Below are 9,486 nucleotides of genomic sequence, written 5' to 3'. Positions count from 1 at the left end.
GAGAGGATGTGTGGATAAAGGAACACTTCTCCACTGCTGGTGGGAGTGCAGACTGGTACAAAAACTATGAAAATCAGTGTAGAGATTCCTTACATATATAGGACTGGAAGGGCCATCCTGATAGCTCAGAAGACTAAGGCACCTGCTTAGGCAGAGCACAGCAGTTGGGGTTCGCTGAGATAGCGATTGAGACTGGGCATGGTGGTGCACACTTGTAATCCCAGATCTTGGGAGGCTGAAAACAAGAGAATCATTATGAGTCTGATATATGTAGTGAGACCCTGAAAACCCTGTAAACCTTGTCTTCAATACAGAAAAAAAATACCCTAGGATTGGAGTTCCCATACTTATTTTTATGAGTTGGGAATTTTGTTCTTGGTCATTTACTTGTCACTTTTAAATATATCATAGAATAGTGTGTTCTGCTTTACAGTAAAGGGGTTAATGTCAGGCCCTTGTACATAGTAGGCAAGCACTCTACCACTAGGTTTTTACTTTAAAACAGGTTCTCACTAAATCATTCAGGCTTGCCTACAATTTAAAGTCCTCCTGCCTCAGCCTCCTGAACAGCTCATTACAGGGATATGTCAGCTTTCCCTGTTCATAGATTCTTTAAACCAATGTTCTACCAGGCTAAAGAATCAGAATTATTCCTGTTTTCTTGTCACTTATATTCTCCTGGGGTGTTTTTTCAAATAACATATTTTTACTAAGATTTCTAGATTTACCACATTTGGATCCTATTTTATTCTGTTATGGTAACTGGAGATTTTAATGGCTCTCAGCAACCCCTGCCCATCTTTCAAATGTAATTATATCACTGACTTTGTTTAATTAGCATTCTATTTTTATATTTCTTTCAGTGTATAAATACTGTTTCTCACTAAGCCAGGAGTATATGATTACATTTATTTTGTAAAGATTTTACTTCTCCTACAAAGAAATCTTCCTCCTTTATTTCTTTAATTGGTTTAATCTTCTATATGATTTAATCAAACGATAGGTTTGTTAAATATTTCCCAATATTTTTCATATCAAGGCCTATGAATTATTTTCTTTTGACCCCTGAAGGCCCCTGTAACATAAACCCTCAACCTTCTACTCCATTAAGGACTCATTATTATAACGTTCTGGTGCACACTGGGACATCCCTTCTCTATCTGCCAATGATATGTGCCTTGTTTATTATACCCTATGTCTGCATTTTCAGTAAATCCCCCTCCTGTTTCTGGTAAAGAGCGTCTCTTAGTAACACACTAAAAAATCGTGTAGCAGAAATAAGGTTTTTGTATCTGCATATTCTTGAAAATGTTCTTGATTTGTCTCCATGTTTCATTGGGTGTAATCCCTAATTAAGAATATCATTTTGTTTCATATTTTGAAGAGACTTAACATTATCTTTAAGTGTGTGATGTTATTGTGGAAAATCCTGATGCCATTGTAATTCCAGTACATTTTATCTATATCCCAACTTTCTTCTCTAGGTTTTGAGAACCTTCTCCTTATTTTGAATTTCTGAAGTTTTGTAATAATTTGCTCTGCTGTTAGTTTTTCTCATAAACTAAGTGGACACTCAGTGAGAACTGCAATCTGGACACCTCCATGATATTTTGGAAATTTTTCTCATACCATTATTTACACATTCTCTTTCTGCAAGTTTTGTTTTATCTCTTTTTTTTTGTATCCTTGTTGATTGTGTGTTGGTTCACATGGCTTGACACCCTAACTAAAGACTTCTCTCTCTCTCCTTCTTTTATTCATCTTTCTCTCAGCAAAACATTTCTCAAATCACTTTGTAATATTTCTAACAATCTTTTGAAAAGTATTTTCATCACAGTTTTTCTCTCAAGAATTTTTTCTTACCCTTCCAATATTATTTTATGCAGTATCCAATGCTTCTTTTATGAACAATTATCATTTGTGCATTTCCTGAATCTAGGTTATAAGTCATATGTCAAGGCCAGGATAACAGTGTGTTAAAATCCAAGATTTTCCTAATATTTCATCCATTTGTTTGTGCTATTCAGTCAGTCATTTATTTTCTGAATAATATACATCAGCTACATAGTAAGCATTAGTTTAAACTTAGTAAAACCAACAAACAATATAATAGTCTGTCTTTTTGTTGTTGTTGATACAGGGTCTCACTATGCAGGTCAGACTTGTAATGATCCTCTTGTTCCAGCATCCCCAGTGCTGGCATTACAGGCGTGCTCCACTTCCAGGGCCTGCACTGTGCACCCAGGGTTCTGGAGCTGGCATGGCATGTGGTACAGGGGATCAAACTCAAGACCTTACACTTGCCAAGCAGGCACTTATGCCATGGAGTTATCTTCCAAGCCCAGTTTTTGCCTTGAAGAAGTTCCAGTTATTTACTATAACTTTACTAGCTCACAGTTATTTCACAGAAGAAGTAACAGACAAATATATGAAAATGAACCTTCAGTTGTTGATGCTTCACCAAAAGAAGCTTATTGGCTTCCCATGGAATCCAGTGCATTCAAGGAGATACCATGAGAGGAGGAGAAGCATGGATATAACTCAGTGGCATAGCACTGTCTGGCAAACTCAAGGTCCTGAGATTGATTCCTTGCCACCTCCAAAAGAAAACCCAAATAGATACTGGGAGTAGGGGTAAAGAAAATACATGTCTGTCTTTACAATAGGCCCATCAAACCAAATCTAACCTCCAACTCATCCCAGTCTTCATTAAATATATGAAACTTTTACTAGTTTTTTCAGAGGTAAGACTCATTTTTTTATAGCTCAGTGGACTAAGCACTTGCTGAGATAAGTGCAGGGAACAGGGTTCAATCCCTAGCACTGCATGCCATGCCGGCCCCACCCCTAGGCACGCTGAGCCCATGATAGAGTCTGGGTGTGGTGGCCCATGCCTGTAACCCCAGCATTAAGGAGGCAGAAATCAGGAGGATCACTATGAATCTGAGCTGCATAGTGAGACCCTGAAAAAAAAATTTAAAAGAAAAGATTCATTTTTTTTTTTAAGTAAAGAGATAAAGTGAAAGAAATGGAGCAAATTCATCTTCAAGAGACATTTCCCGTTTTTTGATTGGGTCTTTGAATTTTGAGGTCTTGATGTTTAACTGTTCATATCTTCTTGAATAGAATTTCTTTGTCTGAGGGACAGTTGGCTAAATATTTTTCCCCATCAACTGATGAGTGGATTTTAAAAAATGTGCTTTTTAATACAATTCAGTGTTATTCAGCTATAAAGAAAGATAAACTCAAAGCTTTTATAGGTAAATGGATGCAACTAGAGACCATACTCATAAGTGAAATAAATCAGACCCACATGTGCAAACATCATGTTATCTCCCTAGTGTAAGAAACGAAAAGAGTAAGTAAAATCTAAAAGGTTCAGAAGATACTGTGACAAGAAAAGAAGTTGCTAAAAAGGAAACAACTGGGATGAGGAAAGGAGAAAAAATATATAATATATACAAATATATAATAATAAATATATTATATATAAATAATAAATATTAACTAAGATAATTATACTACTAATTTTTATTGGTTTATTGAAAGAGATAGTTAATGCTTATTTATTTACTGACCAATTTTACATGTTTATATCTGGTAATCTGAACAACTACTTTTAAGATAACAATATGCAATGTAACAGCAATTATTGATTTCCTCCATCTTGTTTTGAAATTCTGTATTGTTTTAATGATTTTTAAATTTTTTATTCTCTTTAAAAAAGAGATAATTCCATAATTTTTCTGGGATGCATCTTCAGTGTATATTTAACACCTGAGAGTGCGGTGCACCAGGATAAGGAGTCTGCAGTTGTTTTCTATCTGCTCAATCGAGGTGAGTCTTGCACACTCAATAGAAAAAGTATTTGCAGTCATTGTTTCCACGGTGGTGCCTGGGAAATGGAGATGACCTATCCAGAGTGAAGCAATCAGCTATCAGACTAATCACTATAACTGTCTAAGGCTTTTCAGATAAAGTATGTTATCAGTAGATGTATTTTTATAAAAAAATTATTTTCATTTGACACATGTAATTGTACATATTGTTTGTTTGTTTGTTTGTTTGTTTGTTTGGGGGGTACTGGGAATTGAACTCAGAACCTCATGCTTAACAGGTAGGCATTGTGTCACTGAGTTTAACCCCTGGGCCCATCAGTAGATGTTTGGAGAAAATACTTTTTGTCATATCATTTGTAGCTATCATGCATATACTTTGGGAAAAGGGATATTAGAAAAAGTGAATTTGTTTGGTGCACTACATAAAATATTATTCATGGAAGAAAGTTGCAAGTAATAAGTGAAGGAATTGAGAGAGGGCTCATGAACAGCTTATACATGCTACTACTCCTACGTATGTCCTTCTCTTATACTCAAATGACCTTCCCTCCAGTCTCCTTTCACCAAAGATGAATCACTGAATGCATCAGCCAATTATATTCCTTAGACTAAAGATGAGCTTGCCTAAGCAGGCACTTAGTCTGCTGACCTATCTCACCAGCCCTTAAGATTCTATACTCTTAAATGAAATAAATTGGACACACATGTTTAGATATCACATTGTTGGGCTGAAGAGATAGCTAAGTCATCTAAGCACCTGTCTGGCAGGCACTAGAACCCAGGTTCAATCCCCTGTACCTCATGTTTCCTGGTCCCAGAACCAGGCCTGGAAACAAGCACATGTCTGTAATCCAAATGCTGAGAAGGCTGAGATAGGACAATCACCACAAGTCCAAGCTGCAAAGCGAGACCCCGTACCAAATAAATAAATAAATAAATAAATATCACATTGTTTCACTAGTGGGAGAAACTGAAAGGGTAAGTTGGTACCAAAGTGTATAACAGATCCTGGGAAGTAAGAAGAAAATAATCAAATGGGAAGGGCAAAAAGGGATAGGATGGAAAAGGAAGAGAGAAGGAAAAAATGTAAACAAAGTTTTTATAACTAAGGGGGAAAGAGGGATTGAAAGGAGAAGGGAGGCTCAGAAAAAAAAGAAATATCAAGAAATATCACATACAGGTACCAACTTCCCCTATTAAATGTGGTGAATATATATATATATATATATATATATATATATATATATATTACCAATAAAATTAAAAACTATAAATAACAAAAACTATGTTGAACACAGAATTAAAATGTAATATGGTATTGGTATAAAAATAAATATACCATCTCTCAGTCCCTTTTCTCTTAGCAAAAGGTGGCATGTTTGTCTTTGTACCAGGTGTTCTAATTGCTGTAACTTTGTGATAGGTGCTTCATCCCTAGCATACTTCTGAGAGACAGAGGGAGAAAGAAGGAAAAGAGGATGAAAAAGAATTAAAAAGTGTTATGTACTTATACCAATTCTGCATGAAGAATTTTGCAATTACAAAAACATGTAGTAACAAAAAATAAAAATTGAAAAAAATCAAATAGATCAATGGAACAGAATAAATAGCCTAATGAAAACCCTTACATACAAGAGTCAAATGATCTTCAGCAAAGATGCTGCTGAGACCACTCATTGGGTAAAGGACAATCTCTCCTAGAAATAGCATTGCAAACATTGAATATCTATATTCAATAAAATGAACTGGGACCTTACACACAAAGAAAATGTACTATAGGACCAAACATAAGATCTAAAAGTATAAAATTCATAAAAAAAAATTTCAAGGAAAGCCTCATGACATTTGAGTTGATAATAATTTCTTGAATGTAATACTAAACCACAGGCAACAAATGTGAAAATAGACAAGTGGACTAAAACAAACTTTAAAACATTTGCACATCAAAGAACACTAACAATAAAAGGAAAAGCAAATCAGTGCAATGGGAGGTATTTGGAAATCATGTAGGGTTAATACTCAGAACACATAAAGAACTCCTCTAACTTTAACAACAAAAATATGAATAACTTGAATTTTAAAATGAAGAAAACTGCTAGTCTCAAAAACCTGCTGAAGATTCTCAGGTTCATTACCTTAACTATCATGTGCATATAAATGTATGGTTTTCCCCTGTCATATTTCCTAGCTTTTCTCCTTGCCTTCTTTCAATATTTAATTCTAGTTAATTTGTAGGATTCTCATCCTGACTAACTACATATGCTGATACCTGTGAACTAAACAACTTCACTGAAGACAGCAATGTGTAATACCAGGGCCATTATTGGAATGCCCATCAATCTGTTCTTCTAAATATGTACTGCTTCCAATGTCATATCAATTACTGCTATACTGTCTCTCAAGTAAATGTTTGCTTTTTTAAAAAGGGCAATAAATGAAAACAAGAGACAAGAAAAAAAGTCATACAACTAGCCTGCTACAATTCAGTACATGGTTAGATTTCTAAATTTTTGTGTAAAAATATGTAATTATTTCTATTTTTGAAAAATATTTTTTAATGTTTTTTATTTTTACTTTTTTTTCTTCACATTCTGTAGGGATTTAAAGTTTAACATATCAATACTTGGTGGAAAATACCTGTTCCATGCTGTGTATATGATGTTCGATACTCAGACAGATAGTGAGGCTAAGCTCAACTGCCTATGTTATAGGGTAATAATATCATTAAGCTTCTCTTCTGGAGGGTTAACAACTTAAGTTTGCAGACCAAAAATTAGAGAAAAAGAAGAAATACAAGGATAGCCAACATTTTGGCCCTAGCCTTTCAAGCTTAATGAGAACAAAGGACATAGGAGAAACTGTATTGCAACATCCTTTAAGTCAGTGGTGTCCCAAATTTTTTAAGGAAGGAGATTAGGGGGCCACAGAGGAAAGTGACTGATGATGTAGAGTGTGCCTACGGAGAGACACACAGAGAGAAAACATTCTCTCAGGCTTTCACAGAGAGCAAACTGGTCAAACAATGACCATGACTCATCCACATGGCTGACACTGACAAAGGTTCTACAAACTGCAGTACAGGGTTTCAAGGTAAATCCTGAAGGGATTTGACTGATCTCATCAGATACAGAAGTTACATTTGTTGTTGTAGAGGTCTTGCTTTATCTTGATCTTAATCATCCAGGAGAAAAGTATAAAAATGAGGTATAAAAAGTAAAGCCAAAAGAGTCCAGTAGTTTATAATAGTATTGGGTCTTCCACTTGACTGGCAATGTCAGAAATTGTTGACTTGAGTCCCCTACAGCTCGACATAACAGCATTGATTTATTTCTCATACTTTATTTTTATACTGTTTTTCTGGATAGTTAAGACCAAGATAAAGCAAGACCTATGCAAAAAGAGTGGTAGCTTTTGGATCTAATAAGGTCAGTCAAATCCTCTCAGAATTTATCATGAGACCCTGTACCTCAGATTGTAGATCCTTTGTCAGTGTCAGCCATGTGGATGAGTCACAGCTATTGCTTGGCCAGTTTGCTCTCTATGAAAGCCTGAAAGAATGTTTTCTCTCCATGTGACTCTCCTTAGGCATACTCTACATTATCGATCACTTTCCTCTTTGGCCCCATAATCTCCTTGATCAGAAAATTTGGGACACTACTGAGTTACATGACATTAAATTACAAATTCTCCTATGCCCTGAGTCTTACTTGACCTTGGAAGGCTAGGGTCAAAATGTTGGCTTTCCTTGCGGCCCTCCTTTTTCTCTAATTTTTAGTCTGCAAACTTAAGTTGTTAACCCTCCAGAAGAGAAGCTTAATGATATTGATGCTTTTGGAATATATTTGGCTGAGTCAACATACCTATAATATTCAAATGACAGAACTAAACAAAAAAGGGGATACAGACGAATATCCATTTCGTGTCTGTGTATTCAAAATGTTTAGGATAGATATATAACTACATTCTCTTAATGACTAGAGGGATTTGTTCTGTGTTTGTAAATAGGATATCATTTCTGCATCTTGTACAGCAGAATAATCACTAGGAAGAGAGTATGCAATATGTTAATTATTAAAACAGTCCTACCAATTTGATTTGAAAAAAAAAAAGTAAAGCCATATTAATATGCTGAGCTGTAAAAGGCTCAAGTCAACAACTTCTGACATTGCCAGTTCTGTGGATAACCCACTACTATTGTGGACTACTGGACTATTTTGGATAATTTTGCTGAATTCATGCACCTAAATTATTTAAATGATGATGGAATACCCATCTCTGACAAAGCTAAACAAAAAACAGAGTACAAATGAAGGACCATTTTGTATCTGTATATACAAAATAGGATGGATATACAGCTACGTTCTCTTAATTCAATGAGAAGAAAGCTTTGTTCTAACAGTGTTTGGACAGGATATCATGTCTGCATCTTGCACAGTGAGTAACTACTAGGAAGACCATTATATACAATGTATTAATTATTGTAACTGTCCTACTAACCTGTTTTGAAACTGTCTTATTGCTATTTGTTTCTTAATAAAATTAATTTAAAAAATTAAAAGCAAGATATAAAAGAGAAGAAAAAAAAGATATAAAAGAGATATTTGCACACTCCTGTTTGTAGCATCAGTATTAATAATATCCAAGTGCAATTAAGCCAAATGTCTATACACAGACAACTTGATAAAGAAAATGTGTTATGTACAGTGGAATATTATTCAGCCATATTGAAGAAGAAAATCCTGTCACCCCGTATATCAAAGACAAACTTCATGAATTTATGCTACATGAGACAGGTGCAAAAACACAATTACTATGTGATCCCGTGTATAATCTGTATCTAAAGGAATCAAACTCACAGAAATGGAAAGTGCAAAAGTGTTTACTTAGGACTGGGAAAACAGTAAAAGGAGTTGGTAAGTGAACACAGTGTGTCATATTGCAGGATAACAATGCTATTGAGACATGTTTCGCCAAATTGTGAACATACTTATCAGCAAAGCTGTGCTTTTAATTTTAACCACAGCTAAGAAAATCTAAGGCATGTGAACACTAAATGAATAAATAATGATAAGTAGGATGGTCCCTGGACACAGTGCAGAGCCGTATAGAAATGTTGTATGTCTGAAGTGGATAGGAGGCTTGGAACATCCCTAACTGATGTATCTATCTTCTGAAACTGATGAAGAAATGAATAAATCATTATTTGAAGATATCCTGAGGTTCATCTCTGTCCTATACTATGTAAGTACTAGAGATACATAAAGTACAGTACACAGGGTGCAGTCAGACTGATAGCCTCAGATCAGACATTTCTTGAGAAGTAGTGAGCTGTGTTTCTAGCTGAGACATGAGGTGGACTGCAACATCACAGCACTAAGGTGAAATCTGTTAGTTCATTCCCACTGACAAAAGTGGTGCTTTTCCCCCTCCTCAAAAGTTGTTCCTTTTGCTCCATGGTTATGTTGGTCATCATTTATATATGGAAAAACCCATACTTATAAACCATTTTCTATCAATATTTTCATATTCTTGAAAGTGTTCAAATCCTGTAATGGGTAGATTGAGAGTCTACCTAGCTCTATAAAGCACAGTTTTCAAAATGCACTGTTTGAAAAGCAGTACAGAGCCCCCTTTGTTGCTAACTTGG

This window comes from Octodon degus, unplaced genomic scaffold (genome assembly GCF_000260255.1).
Source record: "Octodon degus isolate 3935 unplaced genomic scaffold, OctDeg1.0 scaffold00142, whole genome shotgun sequence".
NCBI lineage: Eukaryota > Metazoa > Chordata > Mammalia > Rodentia > Octodontidae > Octodon > Octodon degus.
The sequence above is the reverse complement of the archived record's forward strand: the minus strand, read 5'-3'. Positions refer to the sequence as shown.